The sequence below is a fragment of the Bos grunniens genome, chromosome 7 (genome assembly GCF_055505025.1).
Source record: "Bos grunniens cultivar Pamir isolate PY7600 chromosome 7, Bosgru_T2T1.0, whole genome shotgun sequence".
NCBI classification, from domain to species: Eukaryota; Metazoa; Chordata; class Mammalia; order Artiodactyla; family Bovidae; genus Bos; species Bos grunniens.
In genome coordinates this window covers 94571396-94598730 of record NC_141171.1, presented here as the reverse complement: position 1 = coordinate 94598730, position 27335 = coordinate 94571396, and the positions used below count along the sequence as shown (strand labels likewise).

The 27335-nt window shown below is 41.2% G+C and overlaps 1 protein-coding gene across 19 annotated transcripts in view; it reads left to right on the top strand.

Annotated features, from left to right (window-relative positions):
• MCTP1 (multiple C2 and transmembrane domain containing 1) overlaps positions 1-27335 on the top strand; it is a 721660-nt gene that overhangs the window by 155028 nt on the left and 539297 nt on the right. Inside the window, exon 3 of one of the 19 annotated variants that reach the window (XM_086413168.1) lies at positions 9142-9184. The exons of the other annotated variants lie outside the window; for them this stretch is intronic. The gene's annotated coding sequence lies outside the window, so the exon portion shown is untranslated. The remainder of the gene's footprint in view (positions 1-9141; positions 9185-27335) is intronic. 19 annotated transcript variants of the gene reach the window in all.

Genomic DNA, 27335 nt, shown 5'->3' with positions numbered 1-27335 from the left:
GCTTTCTCAATTTGTGTGCATATCAAAAATGTGCCAATTTTATGTATTCTGTCTTGATGAGTTACTAAAATTATACTTTGCTGGAATCAGAAAGTCCGTTAAAGAGTGAGGCATGAATATGTTGCATTTTTTAAGTGTTTTAACAAAAGTTTGCAGTGTTTATGAATGCTAATCCTTTATTTTTTTCAAATTCATTTTGTTAAAATTGCTTTCATAGAGGAGTAAAAATTATTTTGAAAAAAGTGAGTAAAATATTCAGGGTATGAAATGTTTCAGGATAGGAATGTTTCAAAACACAGTAGGAAGAATATCCGTTCCTTGTGATAAAGTTTCTAAATTACATAGGAAAGCTCCAATAAAAAGTGGAAGGTACTTTCTAAGATTAAGTCTAGACATGAAGTAAATCTGGCTTTATTAATTATTTGATCTTTTAAAGAAAGTCTGTATCAAAAAGTTTAAAAAATGTGGTTTGTGTAATTTTTGCTATCTATTTTTCAGGTGTCTTTAATCTTACTTAAAATAGCATGACTTAGAAGGAAATGGCAACCTTCTCCAGTGTTCTTGCCTGGAGAATCCCAGGGACAGGGGAGCCTGGTGGGCTGCCGTCTATGGGGTCACACAGAGTCGGACACGACTGAAGTGACTTAGCAGCAGCAGACTTGGGGAAGGCACAAATTTTAAAAAGTAATGTAAATAATTAAAACTACTAAAATCCCCCTAATAATCTAAAAAATAAGCTCCTAGAAGGAGTGTTAGAAACTTTTCCAAAGCTTTTTCAAAGTGAAAGAGTGAGGGTGAGATCTCAGGACATTTGGGAGCAGGATGTACAGTTCAATGTGTGATTGCATTCTTAAAAAATATTGGCATCATCAGGTTATTCCAGAGAAAGGGCTAGATGGAAGGATAGCTTTGCTCTGGAGCGGAATTGTTTCCTATAACCTTCAATATCAGGTGTATCTGGTGAATTTGTGTAGAGCTATGGATCTTGTGGGCTTCCCTGATGCCTCAGAAGGTGAAGAATTTGCCTACAATGCAGAAGACCAGGGTTTGATCCCTGGGTTGGAAAGATCCCTGGGAGAAAGGAATCCTATCCACTCCAGTATTCTTGCTTAGAGAATCCCATGGACAGGCTGGTGCATGGGGGTTGCCAAGAGTCTGAAACGTCTGAGTGACTAACACACACACATACATATACAAGGATCTTGTATTTATAAATGCAGGTGTTATCAGGTATATGTTAATTGAGATGGGCTTGAAACTTGTCTCAATAAAGACTAGCAGTTGAGTGCTGTAATTATTTTTGAATGGTTTATCAAAGTTTGGCCGCTGCCACCATTGCAAGTAAATGGGGCTGGAAAAAATCAACAGGGGCGTTGCTGGTCCTTTGATGTAAATTATTTTCCCTGCAGTGGTGGCAAAAGTAGCCTAAAATTAACCCAGGCAGTACTGGTGACATCACAGCTTCTCTAAATAGTAATGAAAAAATCTTATATAACTTTTGGCAAATATGTGCACACTATCATGAAAAAGTGAATAAATACTTTGAGGGATAAAGTAGGAGTAACAGGTTCGTAAAGAAAATAGGACAAATATTCCCTCTTGTTTTCTGTTGCTCCATCGTTTGGAAATAGGGGATGATTTCACAAAATTAAAGGTTAATAATATATATTTGGCACAAGGAAACATGTAGTATGATTTTTTCACTTATATCGATTATCAAAATGTTTGCCAACTCTAGACTGATGATGAGTAAAGAGTATGTGTAGATAACATTGGAAGCGTTGATAAAATCTGCAGATTCAGAAGTTAGGATAATGGATTTTTAAGTTAAATCATAGTTATTTACAGCTTTATAGCAGACATCAATTTTAGAGTAGCAGAAATTAATTTTTTGAAATGTAAAATTTTTTGCTTTGACTTATTAATTTTCCTGGAAAACTTACTAAAAACTATATATTTCCCTGCCTCAATAAACCAAATATCCTAAATAAAACCTTTTCTTGATATCTGAGGGCCATTGTTTGAATACTGGCTTTTTGGGGGGAGGGGGTTGTTTTTTGTGAATGAAATAGATACTGTTTTAACTTGCTTTAGGTAATCTTGCTTATTTCCATGAAAATCCAGTGCAAAGCATACCTATTTATGATAAGCTTATCTTCCTATAAAGTTCCTCAAGTAATTTTTTTTCACTTGTCAAATAAACTTTACTGTCTTTATTTGTGGATTTTATTGCTACCATTTAAACTATTATATTTTTGCCTGCATGGTGAGGTTTATGCGCTATCTTGATGTCTTTGTCATTATCAACTTTTTCTTCTAGTTTACATTGTTTTTTATAAGTCAGGTGTGAAAAGTAATTACTAAACCTTAACAATTCAAGATTGTATGCAAATATATTTCTCCCTCCAATGTATACCAGTTTCTTAGAATTTTTTTTTTTTTAGCAAAATAGCAGGCCACAATTTCCCCAGTGTCTCCAAATATTCATATTCAATATTAGTCTGAATGCAAGCAGCATGAAAACTTCATTTTCATTATAATGAGATTTAAAAGTCTCACATATTATGTTCTTGAGAGAACAATTTTCCTATGAAATCTCTTTTGAGATGTTTTACATCAGCCTTATTTCCCATTCTTTTTGGCCCTAGCCAATCTGGAAAATTATGGCACATGATAGATGGGACTCTGGACATTTTAGGATCAAGGCAAGCCTCCTAATCCTACAGATTTTATTTAGAGAGGCCCCTTCTGTATTAGCAATCGCACCTTATTTTGCACTGCTGGAATAGAATTTGGCAAGCCTTAGGACAGTGGACCTATGGAATCAACATTGTAAAATGGATTACCGTTTTATACTGTTATTTATACCATTACCATTTATTACCATTTTAAACCGTTGCTGAATGAATGAAGGGATGAATGGATGGGCTGGAGCTGTTCAGAGATAAGTTCTCTTGAAGAAGTTTCAAAATCACTTTTGTGTTGTAGAAAGATGTTCTTCTTGCCTTCTCGTTTCCAAGTCCTTTTATGGCTGGCAAACGTATTTGACACTCTCCTCTTCTCTCAGCTGCTGGATTGGCTTTTCTCAGCCTGTGCTTTAATTCTGGTTCATGTCTGAGGGCACAAGGGAGCATATGACCACCGTTGTGTGCTCACGTGGGGGATGGGGGAGTGATGTCTCCTCCTGAGGTGTCTGGCTCGGGGATGCGTTTCTTGTTGCTGGTCTCTGACCCCAGCTATCTGTTTTGCACCCCAGTCTCCTTGTCTGGCCTCTAAAATTACACCCCCACGTCTGGATCACTGACGCCTGTTGACCTGTCCTGCCTCATGATCTCTGAGTCTTGACCTCCCCTTGGATGTTAGCTTAAGATCGCTTTGCTGCCTGCTTCATTGCACTTCTCCTCAGCTCCATTTACTTTATTTTATTTTTTATTTTTTAATTTTATTTTATTTTTAAACTTTACAATATTGTATTAGTTTTGCCAAATATCGAAATAAATCCGCCACAGGTATACCTGTGTTCCCCATCCTGAACCCTCCTCCCTCCCCATACCCTCCCTCTGGGGAGTGCACCAGCCCCAAGCATCCAGTATAATCCCATCTTGATCAAGAATCCTCCCCTTATTAGCCTGACTCATTCTGCTGCCTCTTGAGGTGCCAAGTGTGTGAACTGGGGTTCAGACGGTCTGCCAGTTGCTTTTCATAGTGACCACCTGTCTAATGTTCAGCATATTTTTAGAACACCAAAGCCTCCTTCAGAACATCAGCATTGCCTGTCAACAGCTTCTGCCTATCAAGGGTGTTTCTTCCCTTGGAGGACTGAACCAGGGCTGTTCATTCATTGTCTCTCTGTCCCTGCTTACTCTTCTGTTTTCTAATTCTCACCCTGCCTGCTCCTTGACATCATCCTCCCTTATCCTTAGCCCTGCTTGTTTTCTCTTTCTCCTTAACATTTTCTCTATTTCTGATTGCAAGGCGATTTTTGTAACTAACCACTAACCATCTGGGGCTTTCCCAGTGGCTCAGTGGTAAAGAATCTGCCTGCAACGCAGGAGACGTGGGTTCAGTCCCTGGTTTGGGAAGATCCCCTGGAGAAGGAAATGGCAACTGAATCCAGTATTCTTGCCTGGGAAAATCCTATGGACGGAGGAGCTTGGTGGGCTACAGTCCATGGGTCCGAAAAAGAGTCAGACACAACTTAGCAACTAAACAATACCAACCACAGAGACTAAGCATCTGGGGCTGCGCCATCCCATATGGCAGAGACACTTGGCTACTGAGCACTGGAGAAGTGGCTAGTTCATGTTGAGATGTGTGGAAAGTTAACGCGCACACCAGATTTTTGAAGCCTCAGCTCAAAGAAAAGGAGGTACAATATCTTACTACTAATTTCTTTTATCACTTGCGTGTTGAAAATAGTAACGTGGATATACTGGATTAAATAAAATATATGATTAAAGTTAGTTTTACCCATTTCTTTTCATTTAAAAAGTGTGGCTGCTGGAAAATTTTCAGTTGTGTGTGTGTGACACATTTTTATTTTATCGGACAGCAGTGATCTAGAGCATGTGTTCAAACTCCATTACCCACAGGGGCCATCAAAGTAAATGAGCACAGGAGGTTTGCTGGGGCGGGCAGTGAGTGAAGGAAGGCGCCAAGGGCTCCATTCCAGGGGCAGCTACTTCTCCCTCCGGCTGATGATTATCATTCAGTGAAAGAAGCAGTGCAGCCAGAGTTTCTCGGTTCTTTAACAGAAGCCAAAATAATCCGGATTTTTGTGTGTCGTCTCCAGAATCTCGCATTTTTGGCAAATAGTTCATTTTTTTTTAACTGCAACACAGATCAAATAAAATATATCTCTGGGCTGAATTTAGCTATCAGCTTGAACTTCTGACTCAGAGAGCTCATGTTTGACTTTGCCTCTCCCTTCCTAGTGCCAGGAGAATGTTACCTGGATACAGTGGGTATCGATAATGTTTCACAGAATAGCAGCATCAGGAGTGGTGGGATGGAAGATGGAATGCAACAGGTGGAGGGGTGCGTGGAAAGAGGAGGGGGACAGGGAGGCAGGTCAAGCAGTTTGGCTCTTCCCAGGAGTAAAAGAAAGTGATGCTGAGAGCACAAGGATTGTGCTGGGAGGGGATCGTGGGCAGGCTGTTGGTTTTGCTTCCAATGGACATAGAGAGGGAGAGGTTGACGTTAAAGGAGAAGATGGGTTAACTGATGGATGCAGTCCTTAAAGACACGGGTGGTGGGGCTGGGCCCAGAGAGCAGGGAAATGGTAGCGTCTGCAGAAGAGATGGTGCGGGTGTGGAGGCAAGTAAGGAGTGGGCTGGGTGGCAGTAATTTGAGGGTGCTCCCAGGCGAACACGTGCACTGTGAATTCAGGAAACGGGACGTCAGTAATGGGACTGCAGCCTAGGATGTTTGGAGGAGGGGGTATTGGGAAATGAAGGTGCAAATGAAGGTGTGGGAACTCTGAGGGTTGAGGAGAGAGTGTATCTAGGGCCCCAGAGGCATTTGAACAGGGAGACTTGAGTCTTGGAAGGATGAAGTCGGAGGCCAGAACAGTCCGTTAAAGCCTGAAGTTGGCGGGTGACTGACCCTAGGGAGGAGGACATGGACAGATTTTTAAGATCAGTGATGCATCTGGACCTTCGGGAAAAGGTAGAGTGAAAGGAATAAATCACAGCACATCCCTTCCTTATGTTTTTGATTTTTCCTGGTTCTGGTTCGAAATGCTTTTACTAAAAGGTATTTTCCTTTGGGAGGGAGAGGGAAGGTTGGGTTCTGAATTTGCATGTATGCAAATGGTTGAGGGTGCTGGGCCCCTGGGTGCCCAGTTGTCACTTATTTACTGTAATAACTCGGTCTTAAAAAAAATTTTTTTTAATTGTAGTTTAAAAAAATGGACAGGGAGGCCTAGCATGCTGTAGTCCATGGGGTCACAGAGTCGGACATGACTGAGCAACTGAATTGAACTGATTTATAGTGTTTTGTTAATTTCTGCTATAAAACTGATTCAGTTATGTGTATGTTCTTTTTCATATTTTCCATTATGATTTATCACAAGATACTGAATATTATTTCCTGTGGTATACAGTAGGACCTTGCTGTTTATCCATTCTATATATACCAGATTGCTTCTGCTAACATCTGACTTTCAGTCCATCCCCCCCTCTTCCTTGGCAACTGCAAGCCTGTTCTCTATGTCTGTGAGTCTTTTTCTGTTTCATAGATAAGTTTATTTGTGTCATATTTTAGATTCCACATATAAGTGGTACGTTATTTGTCTTTCTGGCTTAACTTCACTTACTGTTGTAAACTCTAGGTCCATCCATGTTGGTGCAAATGGCATTATTTCATTCTTTTTAATGTAAAAGCTCATATTCTTGATAGTTATTTTGGATTCTTCTTGAGTAAAATAGTTATTTTCTCTGCAGTATTAGGTACTGAAAGCAGTGAGTGTTAATGAAACAAAGGACAAGACATATGTTTGTGTTTTAAAAAAAAAACAGATAAAACAAAAACCCCCTACATATTTTTGTTACACAGATTTTTATGGTGCCGGATGTAAAAGTGATTAAATATTTGGGGACATATATAATGCAAGGGTTTGGAATTGAAGGGCTTTGTTGGCATTTTTCTGTCTTAAGGCACCATGCCTCAAATGTTGGGATGTGCATTCCCTGTCAGACACAAAACTGACCCACACGTGAATACATGGTCAGTTTCTGAAAATTGCAACTTGATCTTCTCTCAGAATAGAAACAATATTCTATCTGGACCTTTAAGCCATATTTGACTCCTGTTCTTTTATTGAAATGTAAAATAGCTTTTGATAAAAGAAAATTTTAACATTTCTATAGTTGTTTTTGAATGATATTTTCCACACCAAACTAGAAGTCTGAGTGTTTTCCAAAATCTCTTTTGCAATTGAAATAGATTTTGGAGACGAGTTCTGTGTCATTACAAAGCTGTTGCCAAAGCTCCCTGGAGGTGGGGACACTCTAGATCTCTGTGCCCCGCTGTCTCTGAGGGCAGTCATGAACTGTGGCTCCCTCTCCTTTCTATGCCTCCCTCAACTTTCAAAACGTCTCCGAGGTGAGGGGCAGTGCCTCGCGTATGTGCTGTTTCAACTCAGTGGTTTCAAGCAAACCAACACTGACTTCAGCACTTCGGCCATCACCCCAGCACCTCTCTGCTCCCTTTGGCCCCTAGGTAGCCTGCATTTACATTAGCCTCAGCTCAGTTCAGGTCAGTCGCTCAGTTGTGTCAGACTCTTTGCGATCCCATGGGCTGCAGCACGCCAGGCCTCCCTGTCAATCACCAACTCCCGGAGCTTACTCAAACTGATGTCCATTGAGTCGGTGATGCCATCCAACCATCTCATCCTCTGTCGTCCCCTTCTCCTCCTGTCTTCAATCTTTCCCAGCATCAGGGTCTTTTCCAGTAAGTCAGCTCTTCACATCAGGTGGCCAAAGTTTTGGAGTTTCAGCATCAGTCCTTTCCATGAATATTCAGGACTGATTTGCTTTAGGATGGACTGGTTGGATCGCCTCAGGCTGCTGCTTTTTTGACTTCCTGCCCTGCTCATAGGGAGTCAGCTAAGTGAGAATGAGGGGAATAGGCAAAGATGGGATGAGAACCACATTGTCAGTTTCCGAGATGCCCCACTCCCTCTGCCTCTTTTCAAGGAGATTGGGGTTTGTAAAATTTTCTTAATCTATTCCTTTCTACCTGACGTTTTCATTTCCTCCAGCTCCAGCAGTTTTCTCCTTGGCTAGATGCTAGAATACGAGGAAGATCTGTATGGACTTCGCCATGCATGGGTCTTTGTATATCTTGCATCTGTGTGTCTCTGTTACAGAAATAACCAGGTGGTATATTTTTTGGGTCTTGGCTCTTCATTCACTGCCCTCCTGCAATTTGCCTTTCAGCTATTTCACTTGTCCTTCTGGGAACTGAGCAGAGAAAATAAAGTCGAGCATTTTTTTTTAATAATATTTTTTTTTCACAGTGAAGTTTAAATGATTGGTTCCTATAGTTTTTTGATATTTTGTGTTACTTCGACATATGTTGTATACACACACACACATACATACATATGCCTTCACCTAGTATGGTTTGTACACATGTCTATTCTTTCACATACATTGTATTTCCCCCTGGAGTCAAAGATAAGCAGAGGAACTCTGAAATTCTTCCACTGAAGTTAATCTGATGATACTAAAGTTCAGTGATAACATAGTCTTTATAAATGGTCTAAGTTCATTTAGTATGAGTAGGTGTACAATAACCAGCTCAACCAAAGGGAAAAAAAAAGACATCGAGCAGACACTTGTGGTTTCCTGGGCTTCTCAGGTGGTTCAGTGGTAAAGAATCCACCTGCCAAACAGGAGACTCTGGTTTGATCCCCGGGTTGGGAAGATTCCCTAGAAGGGAATGGCAACACACTTCAGTATTCCTGCCTGGAAAATCCCATGGACAGAGGAGCCTGGCAGGCTACAGTCCTTGGGGTCTTAAGAGTCAGACACACGCCTGGTGTTCTACAAAGGGGATGAGTAATCTTCTGTTGAACTTAATTGTATAAGGAATGCCTTTTCTTTAATAGAGTAATCTTTCTTCTGTAAATATCCATCTTATTTACAGCCACCATGGAAGAGAGGTCACTGAATTATTTCCTTCATCTTTTGAAACCTAGATCTCACAAATACCTAAGATTTATCATTAGTATTTTCAAGCTTAGCTTGTCTTTATTCTCATAAAGTGATCCTCACAGATTTAAAAAAAAAAAAAGGTGAGCTACTTTATTGATACAGTTCATCTTTTAATTAGAGAAGAATGATAACCTTTAGGGTCGTAAAGATGTATTCTCATAATCACAGAAAGCTCATTTTTTGAAATCACCTGAAAAAGAGAGTTGGAGAGTAATTAAATTAGGAACAAATGGATCTGGGACAGCAGAGCTTTTGTTTGTGTTAAAGGATATTTTATTTTTTGTTAATGCTTTTTGTTAATGATTCTCAACGGCTCTTTTTATAACATAATCCTCTTAGTTATATCTGGATGGCATTTTGAGTGCTGTATTTTGTAAGTGCCTGGTCCATATTTTAAAATCTAGTTGTTTTTTCTTTCTAGGAGTCGAAGTCTAACTTGAGTTTCAAGCAACTACAGAAATTGGGTTTGTATTTGATGCTAGAACTTTGCACTAGATTCGTGTGAACTTGTTTTGAATAAGCCTCTGACCTTTTTCATGGTTGTATCTATTGTGACAGGGCTTGACCTTTACCCCCGCCTTTGAATTAAATTTTTGTTAAATCACAGTGCACATTCCGCCTTCTGAAGTTGGGCTATGTGAGGCTGAGCATGCTGATGGTGGTCCTCCTATGGCCACCCTGAGCTGGGCTCTCTTGGCTAAATTGTACCATCTCACCTTTGACCTGAGGCCAACCAGTTCCTGGGTCCTCTTACCCCTATTTTATTATTTTATTTTGTTTTATCGTTTTATTTTTCTTCCAGTTTAATTGAGGTATAATTGACACATAGCACTGTATAAGTTTAAGTTGTACAGCATAATGGTTTAGGTATGTCATGAAGTAATCATCGTAAGTTTAATGAACATCCATCATCTCATTATACAGAGTGAAGTAAATTAGAAAGAAAAACACCAGTACAGTATATTAACACATATATGTGGAATTTAGAAAGACGGTAACGATGACCCTATATGTGAGACAGCAAAAGAGACACAGATATAGAGAACAGAGTTTTGGACTCTGTGGGAGAGGGTGAGGGTAGGATGATTTGAGAGAATAGCATTGAAACATGAATATCACCATATGTGAAATAGATCACCAGTCCAAGTGCCTGAAACAGGCATGAAACAGGGCACTCAAAGCCGGTGGCTGGGACAACCCTGAGGGATGGGCTGGGGAGGGAGGGGGGAGGGGGGTTTTGGGATGGGGGACACATGTACACCCGTGGCTGACTCATGTCAGTGTATGGCAAAAACCACTACAACATTGTAAAGTCATTAACCTCCAATTAAAATAATTAATTTTAGAAAAGAAATTTTAAAAATTTTTTATGAAGACAACTCCTAGGGTTTAACGTTTTCCCAACTTTCAGATATACTGTGCTGCAGCGTTAATTGTATTTACCATGTTGTCTATTCTATCCTTAGTACTTATTTATCTTAAACTGGAAGTTTGTACCTTTTGACTGCCTTCATCCATATCCCCCTCCTCCCTGCACTCTCTGGTAACCACAGATCTGATCTGTTTTTCTTTGGGTTTGTTTGACTCTTTATAACTCGTATTAATAACAACATACAGAGCATTTGTTATGTTTGGGCACTGTTCTAAGTGCTCTTTATGTATTAACTTATTTGTTTACTACAATACTTAGCAAAGTAAGTTTATTACCATTTGTGTTTTTTGGATGAATAAACTGCACCACGAGAGACTAAGTGACTTGTCCACCATCACACATCAGTATAATTTGGATTCAGGTCACCTGGCCCTTAAGCCCTGCAAAGGAAGGCTGTTTGTGTGGCGCTAGTGGTAAAGAACCTACCTGGGAATCCAGGAGATGTAAGAGAGGCAGGTTTGATCCTTGGGTCTGGAAGATCCCCTGGAGGAGGGCATGGCAACCCACTCCAGTATCTGTGCCTGGAGAAGCCCATGGACGGAGGAGCCTGGTGGGCCACAGTCCATGGGGTCTCAAAGAGACGGAAATGACTGAAGTGATGTAGCACGCACACATGCCTGAGAAGACTTCTGAAAACAGCTCCAGGTGGAAGTTGGGAATGAAGTGTTAAAGCCTCATCTTTCTCCTCATCTCACTACTGACATCACAGCTCTTCTTTGCCTCTGCCATTTCCTACCCATTTTTCTAATTTCTCATAACAAATGAAGAAGACAAATTTAGTGTGACAGATTATGTTAGTGTCAGGCATAATCGTGATCTATCACTTCCTTCTTACTGGTGGGAAGCCCTCTAAGACCTCTTTGATTGCTAGAGAAAGGTATTTCTAGCAACTTTTAAATGTTGGTCCTACTTAAAAAAATTCTTCCTAAGCAGGGTCCCCACTCTAAATCATTGTTACTTCTGTTATTGATATTATCTCAAGGAACATAATTTACAAGACCCTTATAATTATGTATTTTCTATATTCTACAGCTTCATTTCATTTCTATCATTACTGCTATTATTTCATGAACAGCATGGTAGTAGCAGGAGACAAAGTGGATCTATCTGCTGGACATTCTTTACATAATGTCAACTGAACGTTACAGACTATGTGCATTATTTCACTTTAAATCTCACAGCAATTTTGACAGAATATATTGTTACGTATGCACTTATTTATATTATTTATAAAACATATAAAGGTATATGCTATGCGTGTGCTCGCTCTCAGCTGCTTAGTCGTGTCCAGCTCTTTGTGACCCCATGGACTGTAGCCTGCCAGGCTCCTCTGTTCCAGGCAAGAATACTGGAGTGGGTTGCCATTTCCTTCTCCAGGGGATCTTCCCATCTCAAATCGAAACTGAGTCTCTTGTGTCTCCTGTGTTGGGAGGCAGATTCTTTATCGCTGCATCGTTTGTGAAGTAGGCATGTGGTATAGTTGTGTTTTATGTACGGGAAATTCTTAGAGGATGTTTAAGTCATTTGCCTGCAGTCCTGATTCTGTGCACACTTATTAAATGGCAGAGCTGGTGAACAGGCAGCTGATTTCTGCCAGGGTTGTAGTTTCCAGGGTACCCACTGCTCACCAGTGGTCAGGCCACATCAGAGCTCCAGTGCCAGGTACAAGACATGCCCAGACCAGTGGTTCATGGTTGAGTCTGCCATTCCTTCAGCAACAGTCCAGTCAGTGAGTCCAGGTCTCAGTATTGCTTTGGAGGGACAGCTGGAGGGATGTGCCAGTTATTAGTCAGAGAGAAGAATCTAAAAAGATACAAGGAGTAGGCGTGGGTTAGTTTATTTGCGGGCTCAGTTCCAAAAGCTCATAAATGAATATATTTCAGATCTTGTGTGTTCTGTACGTGTCTCTTGACTTCAATCATGTTGTTAAACTCCTGTGAAAATAAAGCTGTGCATCCTGCAGTTAGTCTAGGTGTTAGGATCTCTGGACAGGAAAACAAATTGTTCTCAGAGCATCTAGTCCTTTGTGAATCTACCTAGTGGGATGTATGCCTTAAATAAGGAAAAGCAAGATGGTTCTTGCCTTATGGTACATCCAGTGGAATTGATAAAACTTTTAATGTTTCTTGATTAATGACAATAACAGCAGTACAATCGTAGTCTTGTGCCTGTTACTGTTTCACAGACGTTACTTCATAATCTTCTTGACAGGAAGGAACACAGATTCTTAGTCTCATGTTTTATAGATGGATCAATGGAGGCCCAGAAAGGGTGGAGAGTTGCTTGAGGTCACGCAGCTGGTGAGTGGCGGAGCTGGGATTTTGTCCCTAAGTGACTGGCTCCAAATCCCTAATTGCTGTGTTCCCTGGTTGTCCTCAACCCTGAAGAGCTGCTCCATCTGCTTGTCATGCAGTTCTTTCCAGGTGTCTTGGAGTAGGGGAAAGATTTGGTTAGAATGTTCTAGGTAATGAACCAGCCCCAAATATACAAGTGTTGCTGAAAGGTCTCCTTCCAATCCAGTAACCCGTAAATTTGGTAACTCATCCCTCCTCTTTTTCTCTCTCCCTTCCTCACATATTTATGAAATTGTTACACTGTGGTAGACATAGTATCTTTTAAAACCTTGATGAAAGATCAATTCTTATAGACCTATGATCTAGTAGGAGAAACTTTCATTAAGTTAAAAAAATACATACATAATTATCAATTGCAGTTAACACATTCAGAGGAGTAGAGAGATACACTGAACTACAAGAATGAATTGCAAGAGGTCCCAACCTAATCATGCAGAAAGGAGAGAGGCAGGAAGACTTTCCTGAAGAAGTGACACAGAGTAGTATGAAATGCAAAGAACGAACAGAAGTTGGCCACGTTCCTGAGGAGAGGAAATAAGGGAGGTGGTGGATAGTTCTGGGCGGAGGAAACCACAGCAGAAGGAGCTTAGAGGAAGATTGTGTGGGCAGTTAGAATTTGGTTAGTAAGAGGCAAAGCAAGGGAGGATGGGTCTGGAGTGGTTGGCAGGGGCCAGGTTATACATGGTCTTTTGCCCATGTAGAGATTGTGGACTTTAAGTTCTGAAGCAGTATTAAGAGCCCGGATGCTTGGCCATGAAGAGAAGAACCACCTTCGGGAAAGTTCTTGACGAGGGTCTTTGCTTTGCTGCTGTGTGTAAGACCACGTGGCTCTCAGAGTTGTTTTGTAATGTGGTAGAGAAGTGCGTTCGGAGAAGGCAATGGCAAGCCACTCCAGTACTCTTGCCTAGAAAATCCCTTGGATGGAGGAGCCTGGTAGGCTGCAGTCCATGGGGTTGCTAGGAGTTGGACAGGACTGAGCGACTTCACTTTCACTTTTCACTTTCACGCAATGGAGAAGGAAATGGCAACCCACTCCAGTGTTCTTGCCTGGAGAATCCCAGGGACGGGAGAGCCTGGTGGGCTGCCATCTATGGGGTGGCACAGAGTCAGACACGACTGAAGCGACTTAGCAGTAGCAGCAGAGAAGTGCGTTGAAAGCAATGGCACCCCACTCCAGTACTCTTGCCTGGAAAATCCCATGGACAGAGGAGCCTGGTAGGCTGCAGTCCACGGGGTCACTAAGAGTCAGACATGACTGAAGCGACTTAGCAGCAGCAGCAGCAGAGAAGTGCGTTGGGACTACCTTTCTCTACTATTAGATAATGGTATTTTTTAAATGTCTGTAATAAATGGAAACAGCAAGTGGATGAAAATATTTTCCCCTCTGGCAAAAGACAATATTTCGCTTTTCCTTATTTTACTTGAGCGCTACTGAAAGGTAAACAGAAGTAGGAAATGCAGTCTGACCTGCTCCTGTCAGTACTCAGGGGAGAGATTCTGTTTTGATGACGAATCTCAGAGCCGACGCAGGGATGAAGATGAGAGGAAACCTGGTGACGCAGGTGTTCCAGCTCTAATTTATGGAGAACATCGTTTTTATGAGCTTCCAGTTTCTCCCCTGATGTCCGAGCGGGGAAAGCATGGGCTTTGGAAAGGAGTTCTGTGAGGAGGTGTTCATTTCAAAGTCTGTATTTGTTAACATAATCATGGGGCGATTAGGAAGATTGCTTATTGAACATGGTGAAGGAGATTTAAGTTTTGGTTTCCTATATACTTTTTAAGATCAATATTGTCACATATAGCCAATATCCACATTTGTGAAACAGATTTGCAGTCGTGCCTAAGCAGGAAGGAAGGTTTAAAGTATGTAAAAACTCACCACTTATTATATAGAGAATGTTAGCGTAGGAAAAGAAAGGAAATCTAAGAATTCCTTAGCAAGACTGTTGTCTTTCAAAGTTGAATCAAAGCTGACACGGCAGCATAAGGCAGCCAGCCTGCCACTCTGAAAACTTAGGGTATGGATCTAGCATGTCCACAGGTGTGAGTGCTCAGAAATTGGACTAAGCCCCACCCAAGGCAGGCCTGCCGGTCTGTTCTTTGACGTCGCCAGCCAACCACTGTCATGACCCACCCTCAGGCAACATGGGCTTCCCCGAGGACCCAAGCATTACTGCCGTCTGGCATAAGAAATGGCATCTAGTAAAAACTTTCAATTATATGAGCCATACCCAACTCAGGAGTGTCAAGACCTTGCATCTTCTTTACCTGTCATAATGGAAAAATGTAATATGGCTTCTTTTTTTGTTGTTGTTCTTTATGTAGCATTTTACTGGAGTCATAACCAAGTCAGCACTATTAAACAACAAAGGAATTTAACATTAATTCTCATTGTGTTTGGGGATCATAAAACCTTTCCAAAAAGCTACTGCAAGTTGTGGCTTCTCTTTGTAGAGAAACACAATGGTATACATGCTTCACCTTCGAGCAAGGAGGTCCATAATTTCCAGTCCATGGTCTCCAGAGCCCTCAGTTATTACCCTTGGGATAAAGGGAAGACTCAGTGATAAGGCTCAGGAAATAAGATGGCCTAATAGCACTACTAAAAGTAAAAACTCACGTCTCTGAATTTTCAGCCATGACCTTGTTTATTTATTTATTTCAGAACCTTGCAGGGGACATAGGTTGATTTTTAAAAGGAAACAGCTCTCCTGGGGGAGAAGTACAGATGTGCCCAGAAATAAGAAGTCAGTCGTGCCCTGCAGCATTTCTTGAAGAGGCAGGTGTACAGTTAGAGCTCTAACTGGGTCATGACCGGGGTTAATATTGGGTGCTGTTTTCTGGAAGTCTCCCTTGCATGGAGACTCTCCTTTGGGACTGAACCACTGAGAAGTAAGATTCTGTTACCAGAGAGTGTGATATGAAATAGAAGCTTCCTCTGATTCTCCTCTTCAGTGGACGGTGGTTGCTGATTATTTGCTACATCACAGGGCTCTGTTCTAGATTCTGGGGACGCAGGCCCCCACCCTCCAGAGACTTTCCCTCTTAGTTGGGGAGAGAGTAAATGTATACAGAAGATAAATGTCACTACCAGCTAGCATTATCATTGTTTAAGGAAATAAAACCATGGGAATTCCTTTACTCAGGAGATAAATACAGAGGCTTAATTGCCTCCTTGTAGCAGCTGTTGCAGAGAAGGCGATGGCACCCCACTCCAGTACTCTTGCCTGGAAAATCCCATGGACGGAGGAGGCTGGTGGGCTGCAGTCCATGGGGTCTCGAAGAGTCAGACGCGACTGAGCAAATTCCCTTTCACTTTTCAGTTTCATGCTTTGGAGAAGGAAATGGCAACCCACTCCAGTGTTCTTGCCTGGAGAATCCCAGGGACGGGGGAACTTGGTGGGCTGCTGCCTATGGGGTCGCACAGAGTCGGACACGACTGAAGCGACTTAGCAGCAGCAGCAGCTGTTGGGACAGTCTTTGTGATTTGCACCAGCAGTAGCGTCAGTGGCATCACCAATTCGATGGACAGAAGTTTGAATAAACTCTGGGAGTTGGTGATGGACATGGAGGCCTGGCGTGCTGCAGTCCATGGGGTCTCAAAGAGTCAGACACGACTGAGCAACTGAACTGAACTGAAGCATCAGTAGACTTGTCCTGTCAGCTCTCTCTGCTTTTTTTCTCTCAGTGATTCCATGGCTGTCTAATGTGCTAAAAAAAAAAAAAGGTAGAGAGTGCTATGTAGAGTCATTTTGAAGAAAGAGCTTTGTTCAAGTGGGAGGGTGATTCTTGAACCTGTGAATTGGATGATTCCAAGGGATGTGGATCTGCTTGCACTCTAGACTTGACAAACTGAAGCACAGTAACTCCCTTTAAGGGCTTCCCTTCCCTTCCCTTCCTTCCCTGGTGGCTCAGATGGTAAAGAGTCTGCCTGCAGTGTGAGAGACCTGGGTTCAATCCCTGGGTCAAGAAGGTCCCCTGGAGAAGGAAACAGCAACCCACTCTAGTATTCTGGCCTGGAAAATCCCATGGACAGGGGAGCCTGGCGGGCTACAGTCCATGGGGTCACAAAGAGTTGGATACAACTGAGTGACTTCACTTTCTTTCTTTCTCTTTTTACTCCCTTTAAAGTTAACCAGCCACCCACAGGTTGGACTCAGAGCTCCTTGTCTGGAAGACTGTCCACTTGGGGCAAGCAGCCTTTGGGAAGGAAGGCGGGCGGGGCAGGGGGTGAAATGTGAAGACTTGGAGAACTGGTAGCTGGTGGACCGGGAGCCAGGAGATGTGGCTGCTGCTGGCTCCGTGGGTCCTGCTGGGCGGGCCAGGCTCGGGCACTGTGGTTCCCCTCACTGTAGTTTGAGAAGAGCTGGGTAGGAATGGAGGTGTCTAGTGGGGCAGATGAAGCACGGGCATCAGGGACTCCTGCCTTGTGACGGAGCTCACCTCCTCCTGGATGTGGCTTCAGGGGAGAGTGTCTTTGCTCTCATACCTGGGAGAACCCCAGGGCAGCCTGGATCCAGAGCCTCAGAAGCAATGCCATCAGAGCTCTGTCTCTGCCCTTCTGTCCTTCTTTCTTCTCTTCCCTCAGAAGTGCTTGACCCTGGGCAGCTTCTCCCTCAGGTAGGTCCTCTCTACCTGGTGGCCCCAGCAGCTCTTGGATCCGCCCTCTTCACAGTTCTTGGGGGTGAGTCTCACGGGAATGATTTGGATCCTCACTCTGCCTACTGTGGCCAGGAGGTGAGGGGGCTTAGCAAGCTCGTGTGTGTATCCTTGGAGCCCAGGACTTGAGGACATCCAGCCTAAATAATGTGGACTGGGAGGGGGAGGGAGGTGGGTCCTTAAAGGCAATCAGGTTGGTATGCTCAGGCAAAAAGTTCCCATGTCCACATGGATGCAGTCAATAATCAGTAGTTGGGAAGATAGGTGATCAGCCATCCAGAAAATCTGTGAGCGGCTGGATCCGGTTCCTGGTTTGGTACGCAGGGTCCCCTCCATTTCTGCAGGGGGAGACTTTTTTTTTTCCTGTATTTTTAAGATAAAAGGAGCATAGAGTACAGAATGAAAGTGTATAGTAAGTAGGTTCTTTTTTTTTTTATGTCAGCTTTCTTGAATGAGTTGTACTATGTAAAACTATAGTAACAAGGTGACTAGTTTTAAAGTCAACCATGCTATAAACGATAGCACCCGAATTAACCTAAAGGGTGTCTTATTCATTGAGTTGTAGAATTTTGGAAAAGGACCTATAACACATGCATTACATAGATACATACTGATACTTGGGTGATGAATACACTGAAGAAGTTAAGATAATATCCTCTCCTTCATTTATCAGAACCTAGAATGTTAACAGTTCCTGATCCACACCTCTCTATGAAGCAGTTTCATTTATAAAAATATGCTTTAGTGGTATTCAGCCAGTGCTGCCTTAGTTTCTCCTATTGTCCCTGCTATCATACTAATAGAAAAAAAAAAAAAAAACCTTTGCTTTTAGGGGATCTGTGGTTTGAGTACAAAGGAAGAGGAAGAAAATGGTATAAAAAAGAATGGTTTAGGTGAGCTGCCTGCCCCTGCCCCAGAGACCACACTGGTTGACTTTGCCAAGGCAGAGAGAGGACCAGGACTTCCACTGAGCTGTGGAAGATACTCAGCTCTTCAAACCCCACATTTTTCTTCTGTAAAACTAGGGGAATAATATACCTACCCACTGGTGCTGTTTAGAGGGTCCAGTGAACCAGTGTCAGTTCCTGGCATCATGGATGCTCCATATATACTCATTATCTCTCATACTCCCCCACCCCCTGTCATTACTGCCGTTACAAGGGCCTGGGAAACTACAGCGTTCTCCGTCCATCATAACTTCATGCTCCTAGAACTTGGGGTGGATATTCTATTGCTGTGGTAGGAGGACCCGTTTGGCAACCAGCCTCCATTTATGACATTGCTTTCCTGGGCAAATAAAGGCGGTAAACTGCTTTCTAATGAACTTTTGGAACCTCACCAGTTTAGGAAGCCAGAGGTTGCTTGCACTTCACTGATAGTATTTTCAAAATGGTCAGCCTTCTTGTACTTGTAAATTTCCCTTCACCATGTCTTAAGTAGAATGTCTCAGATAAGGTCACTTTGGGTCTCTGCCTAACATCACATACTATCTGCCTTACACATAGTAGATATTCCACAAATGCGAAATCAAATTGAATAATTAACATCGTTTTTATATTAAGTGAAGAAGAACCTTTAATTTTTAGAGTACTAGGAGAGTAATCAGGGATAGATTTCATGGTATGACATAAGTGAGCTTTATTTGTAAATTTTCTGACATTTACTGATTGGCTTCCTCATTCATTTTATAAAAATAATATCTGAAATAGCATATTAGCTGTCAGCTTGTAAAAAACTCAGCGTATCTCTATTAATTTCCTAATATCTGTATGGTGGGCTTACCTGGTGGTTCAGATGGTAAAGAGTCTGCCTGCAGTGCAGGAGACCCAGGTTCGATCCCTGGGTCAGGAAGATACGCTGGAGAAGGAAATGACAACCCACTCCAGGATTCTTGCCTGGAAAATCCCCTGGACAGAGGAGCATGGCAGGCTACTGTCCATGGGGTTGCAAAGAGTCGGACACAACTGAGCGACTTCACTTTAATCAGTATGGTACTGAACTGAACTTTTACAAATAGATTTCATAAATCTAAAACTCTGTTTTGAAAGAAAGGACTTAGTCAACATGTTTTAAGTTTTCCAATTCAGAACAATTATATAAAACCTGTAACAAGCAAATGAACCCTTCCTAGGAAAACTGATGTGGACTTCCGTTAGTAAAATCATCAGTTTTTCTATTAAGCTACTTTTTAATTCTCCTGAGAAGAATAAAAACATGGTTTTTCACACAACCATGTTTGCAGGTTTATGGGGATTTCTTTTTTCAAGGTTACACTGAAATAATCAGTTTCACAAACAGATATTCTAAAGTGATTTCTAATCTTTCTAAGCACATAGCTATCCACATAGACCGTTCTTAGATTTTTGTCCTAGGAACTGATTTAGGCATCTTTATTTTGAAATTTTTGTGTAATTTCCTTTCACTTCCTAAAAGTTAGTGTGATGTTTAAAACTAGTGACGCTTTTGGTACCATTTAAAGGTATCTTACAGAGTGCCTCCCTAGGCATGTGCTGCTGCTGCTACATCACTTCAGTCGTGTCTGACTCTGTGCGACCCCATAGACGGCAGCCCACCAGGCTCCCCCGTCCCTGGGATTCTCCAGGCAAGAACACTGGAGTGGGTTGCCATTTCCTCCTCCAAGTGCCTAAATTCCTCAGCCCTTTCACATCTGAGATGAACTGTGTTCTTTCAGAAGTCTCCTTGATTGAAAAGTGTTTCTAAGGATTGTGGAGTCCATTTTTAAGAGCTAAATCCTCCTAAGATCAACTGGTGGGAGCGGACAGGACTTAATGAGGACAGATCCATGGTGGAAACTTTGGTCCTCCCTAATCGCTTCGTTTAGTGATGTGTCCATCCCTGGGCAGCGAAGGCAGTAGACTGTGATGGCCTCTTCACTGTGTCCCTCACCCGGCATTGCCCTCTACCTACAGGGGACTTCCCCCTTCAGTGGGCTGCTTGGAACCAGTGACTGCGTGATGAGGGGATTTAGAGGCCTGACCCAGGACATCTCTGCAGTTCCAGCTCCAGGAGTCCCTGCAGTTTGTGGCAGCCTCCATTTAAGCCACATCGTGGGTCACCTTCTCCCTCTGCTCAGTCCTGCCCCCTTGCTTCCTTACACGTGTATCTCCCTAGGCACTCCCCTGACCCTCATAAACCGTCTGCAGGCATCTCTGTATTGCAGAGAGTATTTCCAGGGAAGTCAATCAAACAGACATCACTGTCGACTTTTCTAGTGATCTTTTAAGTTTTAGGAACAAATAAGTAGATGTCATGGAAGCAGTGGTAAATTTTGGGGACAATCAAGAGAAGTTTTGCTGGAGAGATAACACTGAAGCTTAAGATAACATCTATGGAAGGATAAAGAAACACAGAAGATGGCACTAGAGGGCAGTGAAGTTAAATGGAGATTGAAAATACTACCCCAAATCATTTATTATAGATTAAAATTTTTAAGTTTTTAAATAAGTATTTTTTTCTAAAAAAATTCACCATATAAAAATATGGGAGGAATCTTTTTTATAGTCACATTGTGTCCTGGAGGTTCAAGTGCCGCGAAAAATTAGTGTAAAGTACATATTAGTATAAACTTACTGTTCATATACCATCTGGTTATAAAGATCAGGACATTGTTTTTAGCTGTCAAATGTAAGAATTCTGTGAATTAGCTTTTCCTTTATTATGTATCAGAGTATAAGGTCTTAAGGTGGTTGAATGCCTCCCTAATAGTATTACACATTTTCCTGGTGCATAGCATCTTACTGCTTTTTAGGTGTGAAGTTGTGTCTGACTCTTTTGCAACGCCATGGACAGGCTTCTCTGACCAGGGGATCTTCCTGACCCAGGGATCAAACCCTTGTCTCCTGTATTGCAGGTGAATTCTTTACCACTGAACCACGTATTCAGATGTTTATTGAATGAGTATATGAATCAGTGAATAAGGCTGAGAGTTGAATGCAAATTCTGGATGTTTTCCTTACTGTTTAGAGGAATGGAGCTTCAGAAAAGTTGCAGTTTAATGTGACTTCTGATGCTTTTAATGATTGTTGTGGTTAAAGCCACTGTGTTGACTTTTAAAAAAGTAGATTGAACTTCCAGGAATCTACTGTTAGGACCTAATAAAAAGAATTAATCAAATACGTACATAGAATTGTCCATCACTCTGTTCCTTTTAACAGGGAACAATTAGCAGTGGTTCACATTTTCAACAATAGGGAAATGCTTGAACAGTAAACTCATTGGAGCATTATGGAGTCATTTAAAGGGTTTTCAAAACATTTTTTTGGTATGCATTAAAAATCAACTTTATTTTTAGAACAGTTAGAGATTTATAGAAAAGTTGCAAAAGTAGTACAGAGAGTTCCCATATACTCAGCATCCACTTTCCCCTGTTATTAACATCTGACATTACTGTGGTAGATTTGTTACAGTTCATGAACTGACACAAGTATGTTTTTGTTTAAAGTCGGTGCTTCATTCTGATCTCCTTAGTTTTTACCTAAGGTCATTTTTTTGGTTACAGGATCTCATCTAGGACATCACACTACTTAGTCCTGTCTTGTTAAGCTGCTATTGGCTGTGACAGCTTTGCAGATTTTCCCCATTTTTGATGACCTTGACAAACTTGAGGTGCACTGGTCAGTATTTTACAAAATGTTGCTCTGTTGGGATTTGTCTAATACTCTCCTCATCTTGGCAAGGGTATATTCTGTCGGCGTGACTGGTCAGTTTCTGTGGACCTCAGTCACTGGGCTTAGGTGGTGTTTGGCAGGCTTCTTTCTCCTCTGTCAAGTTCTCCACACTCCCCAGCCTCCCTGCGCCTTTTCATGCTGGGCTCTTTAGCAGAAGCTAACTATGTACCAGTTATACTGAAGGAATGGAAAGTTATGCTCCATTTCTTTGAGGGTGGAATACTTATACAAACTATCAGAAATTCAGTGCAGATTTGTCTAGTCTCCCCATTATTTATTTATTCAGTCATAAATCCATATCAATATGGATTTATGGATCTTCATATTATACTTTGCATGATAACTCAATACTGCTTTCTTTTTCACTCAGATCATTTCAGCTTTGGCAGCTGAGAACTCTTTCCAGTTGGCCCCATGACCCTTTGACAGGCTCTGGTCATTGGGTCTGTTTTTCTTGAGCACTTCTTTATTTCTTTACTATAGGAATCTCTAGGCTTATCTTGTATGTTTCCTGCCCTAGTGCTAGGAATAGTGCTAGGAATTGCTATTTCTCCAAGAACCCCTTGTTCCTTTTAATGGAGAATGGTATTAGAAACCAAGATTTGGGCATTTAAGTGTGTTCATTGTTACTGGGAAGCACTTTTTAATGGCATAGAACAGTGTTTAATATAATCTGAAATTTAAAACTGTGGTGTTGGAGAAGACTCTTGAGAATCTCTTGGACAGCAAGGAGATCCAACCAGTCCATCCTGAAGGGAAGCAGACCTGAATATTCACTGGAAGGACTGATGTTGAAGTTGAAACTCCAATACTTTGGCCACCTGATGCGAAGAACTGACTTATTTGAAGAGACCTGGATGCTAGGAAAAATTGAAGGCAGGAGGAAAAGGGGATGACAGAGGATGAGATGGTTGGATGGCATCACCGACTCAATGGACATGAGTTTGAGTAAACTCTGGGAGTTGGTGATGGACAGGGAGGCCTGGCGTGCTGCAGTCTATGGGGTCTCAAAGAGTTGGTCAAGACTGAGTGACTGAACTGAAATTTAAAAAACAGTGTCATCTTGGATATGTGAGATGAATTGTGTTTACAAGCTGTAAATATAAGTTCATAGAAAAAGGAAAGATACTGAATGTCAGCATTCATTTATCAAAGTGTTGTAAGGTTTTTGTTTTTTTATACTTTTCTTTTTTGCCCCTAAGTTCTGGGTCATGAATCATATACCTTGCTATTAGGGGGAAATGGAGCTAGTGCTTTCCTAACATTAAATTATTTTTTAAAAATAAAATGAGACAGATCTGGACTGTACTTGTAGTAATCATTAAGCTCTTATGTCCTACAAATTCTCATTATATATACTAGGAATTGAACCAGAAGCTGTTATCAACATCTGTTTTGAGGAGAATTTGAGGACAGTTAATGTAATGATGGAAATTTCCCAGCAAACAGCAAGATTGTGAAACATCCTGAGCAGTATTAAAATGATTCAAGAGGGTTATTACTTCTGATGTTAGGGTTTCTTAAACTTCAATAACTCATAGTTACTGTCATATCTACATACCTGCTGTACAATATTTAATGCTGTTGTTCAGTTGCCCAGTTGTGTCTGACTCTTTGTGACCCCACAGACTGCAGCACCCCTGGCCTCCCTGTCCCTCCCTATCTCCCAGAGTTTGCCCAAGTTCGTGTTCGTTGCATCGGCGATGCAATGAACAATATTTAATTGTCTCTACACTGATATTTTAAACTTTAGATACATCCAAGAAACTTTTTCACAAACCAAAGTAAAAAAATCTTATGAATGGAATGTAAACATCAGACCAAATCCAATGAAACAATAGAACAATGTTATTAAAGTTAAAAAAAAATGATGGTTGTAAAGTCTACACGTACATATGGCCAAAGTGTCCCGCATGGTTGTGGACCCTGCTTGACAGCCTTGACTGTGGTTTTTCTGCTGCCTCCTGTGGAGCCATGTTGCTCCTACTTTAGTTTTTCCTTATGCCCCTCCCTGCTGTGTTGTCTCTTGTGTGGGGACATTTAGATAAAGCCTGCTCATTGGCCTGCTATCAGCTCATCCTCAGAGAAGCCAGGCCTGGTCTTCTTGACTTGCTCAAATCCCCAGCCTTCTCCTGTACACGCTCTGCTTTGTTGCTTGTTCACAACTGCAGTGTCGTCATAGCAAGATGATTTGATTACCCATCTCTCTCTTTTTCTTTCACGAGGGTGTGGATCTGTACTCAGTATTTTCCCAGAGTGTCAGGTAGGGTCTGGCCTGCAATTGAAATTCACTAAATATTGAATGAATAAGTGAATGTAACAGTTCCAGGGTTTTGACTTTTAAATTAGTGAATTCCACACATTCCTGTGAGTGTGATTTTTTTCTCTCCCAGCTTCTTTCTCTCCCAGGTAAAGTTGACTTTGACTAAGCAGTGGTGAAGGATAGGGAATGAGGGCCAATTAGTTTTTTGTATTTGTCTGAAGGATCTTTTACTCCTCCTTAGCTAATGCGTTCAAGCTGTTTCCCAAATCAATGGCCTAACTTTCACATAAAGTAGCTGTAATATGACAAAGCTGAAGCTTCAACACATAAAATATATTTATAAAACATATAAAATATATTCATAATTATTAAATTTGGGAAAAGGAGATTGTCTATGTATCTCCTAAAATCATTTTGCATACCCACAGTAGTATGCATATCAGACTATGAGTCACCCTGGCTTTAGTGATTTGCATAATGAAAGAAGGGTGAAGCTATTAAGTTATTTTTAAAGAAGTTATTTAGTTATTAATTTGATTAAGAAATCACATTATTTTTAATTGAAGTATAGTTGATTTACAGTATTGTTAGTTTCAGGTATACAGCAAAGTGATTGAATTATGAATATATATGTATATTTCTATATGCTTTTTTATTATTTTCCATTATAGTAAGTTATAAGGAATTGAAATTAGTTCCCTGTGCTATATAGCAAATCCTGGTTGTTTATCTATTTTATATATGGTGGTATGCACCTGGTAATCATGCTCCCAATTGTTTTCTATGTCTGTGACTGTTTATGTCTGTAAATAAGTTCATTTGTACTATTTGCTTACAGTCCACATATAAGTGATATGATATTTATCTTTCTCTATCTGACTAAGCTTCAATTTGTATGATAAACTCTAGGTCCAGAAATTAACTTATTACAATCACAGTAATACAGTTTTTTTTTTTTTTTTTACCTCCCTTTTTTTAGTCCTGTTTCTGATGAGTAATATTAGTCAAGGTCTAATAAGGAAAGCACAAACCACTCTTTGCGTCTTTGAAGCAGAGGGAACATAATATGGGGAACTGGCTTCACAGGTGATGGCAAAGCTGAGAAGCTCAACAGGGGACCACAAGGCAAGCCAGAGTTTGGCAGGAGTAAGCAGTCAGGACAAAGGGAGGAGGTGCTTGAGCCCTGTGGTTGGGGTCTCCCAGGGAGGCAGGCGCTATGGTGAAGCCATGGGAGACATGTAACTCTTGCTAGAGCCTCCTCGAGAGGCAGAGAAGTCAGAGGAGAGCTATTCTAGCTTCTCCCTCCACTTCCCCTCGATTGGTTGAACCCAGTAGGACATAAGCTGACAAAACCAGCAGAAGCCTGAGCTGAGTAAGGGGAGGGTAAGGAATGAACCTGCCGGCAGAAGGCCCGGGACCAGCCCTGTATAGTGCCGTGCCCTACTATTATATCCCTGTGACCCAACTATTTTATAGCTGGTAGTTTGTAACCTCTTTTCTTTTCCTATTTTGTGCATTCCCCATCTCCTCCCCTCTGGTAACCACAAACTTGTTCTGCAAATCTGTGAGTCTGTTTTGGTTTTGTTACATTTGGTTTTGTTTTGTGGATTCCATATATAAGTGAAAACACAGCATTTGTCTTCTCTGTCTGACTTTTTTTCACTAGCTCAATACCCTCCAAGTCCATCCATGTTGTCACAATGGCAAGACTGCATTCTTTTTTATGACCGAGTAATATTCCGTGGTGTGCACACACACACACACACACACACACACACACACACACACACCACCTTTACCTTATCATCTGTTGATGGATACTTGGGTTGCTTCCTTTCCTTGGCTATTGTAAATAATGCTGAAATAAACATCTGGGTACCTATAACTTTTTGAATTAGCATTTCATTTTCTTTGGATAAATACCAAAGAATGGAATTGCTGGATTGTATGAAAGTTTCCTTTTCTCCGCATCAGCACCAAAACTTGTCATTTCTTGTCTTTTTGGTGATAGTCATTCTGACAGATGTGAGATGATATCTCATCGTGATTTTGATTTGTATTTCCCTGATTAGTAATGTTGAGTATCTTTTTGTGTAAACTGCTGGCTATCTGCATGCTTTCTTTAGAAAAGTGCCTTCAGTTCTTCTGCCCATTTTTAAATCAGATTGTTTTTTGGGTATTGAGTTGAATAAATTCTTTATATAGTTTGGATAGTAACCCTTTATCAGATGTATCGTTTGCAAATATCTTCTCCCATTCAGTAGGTTGCCTTTTTGTTTTGTTGATGGCTTCCTTTGCTGTGAAAAACCTTTTTAGTTTGGTGTGGACCCATTTATTTGTTTTTGCTTCTGTTGACTTTGCCTGAGAAGACAAATCTTCAAAAAAATTGCTAAGACTGATTTCAAAGAGTGTACTTCTTGTATTTTTCTACAAGTTTTATGGTTTCAGGTCTTATATTTAAATCTTTAATCCATTTTGAGTTTTTAAAGTATGGTTAGAAAAAAAGATTTTCATTCTTTTACCTGTAGTTATCCAGTTTTCCCAACGTCATTTATGATTAAAGAAATTGTTATTCCCCAATACATATTCTTACCTCCTTTGCCATAGATTAATTAATACATGCATGGGTTTATTTCTGGGCTCCCTATTCTGTTTCACTGATCTTTGTGTCTATTTTTTTTGGTGCCAATACCATAGTGTTTTGATTACTATTGCTTTGTACTATAGTCTGATGTCAGGGAGCATGGTGTTTCCAGGTTTGTTCTTTTTTCTCAAGATTACTTTGACTACTTGGTATCTTTTGTGTTTCCATACAGGTTTAGGATTATTCTAGTTCAGTGGAAAACGTCTTTAGAGTTTTGACAGGGATTACATTGAATCTATAATTGGTTTGGGTAGTATGGACATTTTAGTAATAATTCTTCTGATCTGTGTACACAGAATATCTTTCCATTATTTGTGTTATCTTTAATGTTTTTCATCAGGATCTTACAGTTTTTAGAATACAGGTCTCTCACCTTTTTCAGTTCAGTTCAGTTCAGTCACTCAGTCGTGTCCGACTCTTTGCGACCCCATGAATCGCAGCACGCCAGGCCTCCCTGTCCATCACCAACTCCCAGAGTTCACCCAGACGCAACGTCCATCGAGTCAGTGATGCCATCCAGCCATCTCATCCTCTGTCATCCCCTTCTCCTCCTGCTCCCAATCCCTCCCAGCATC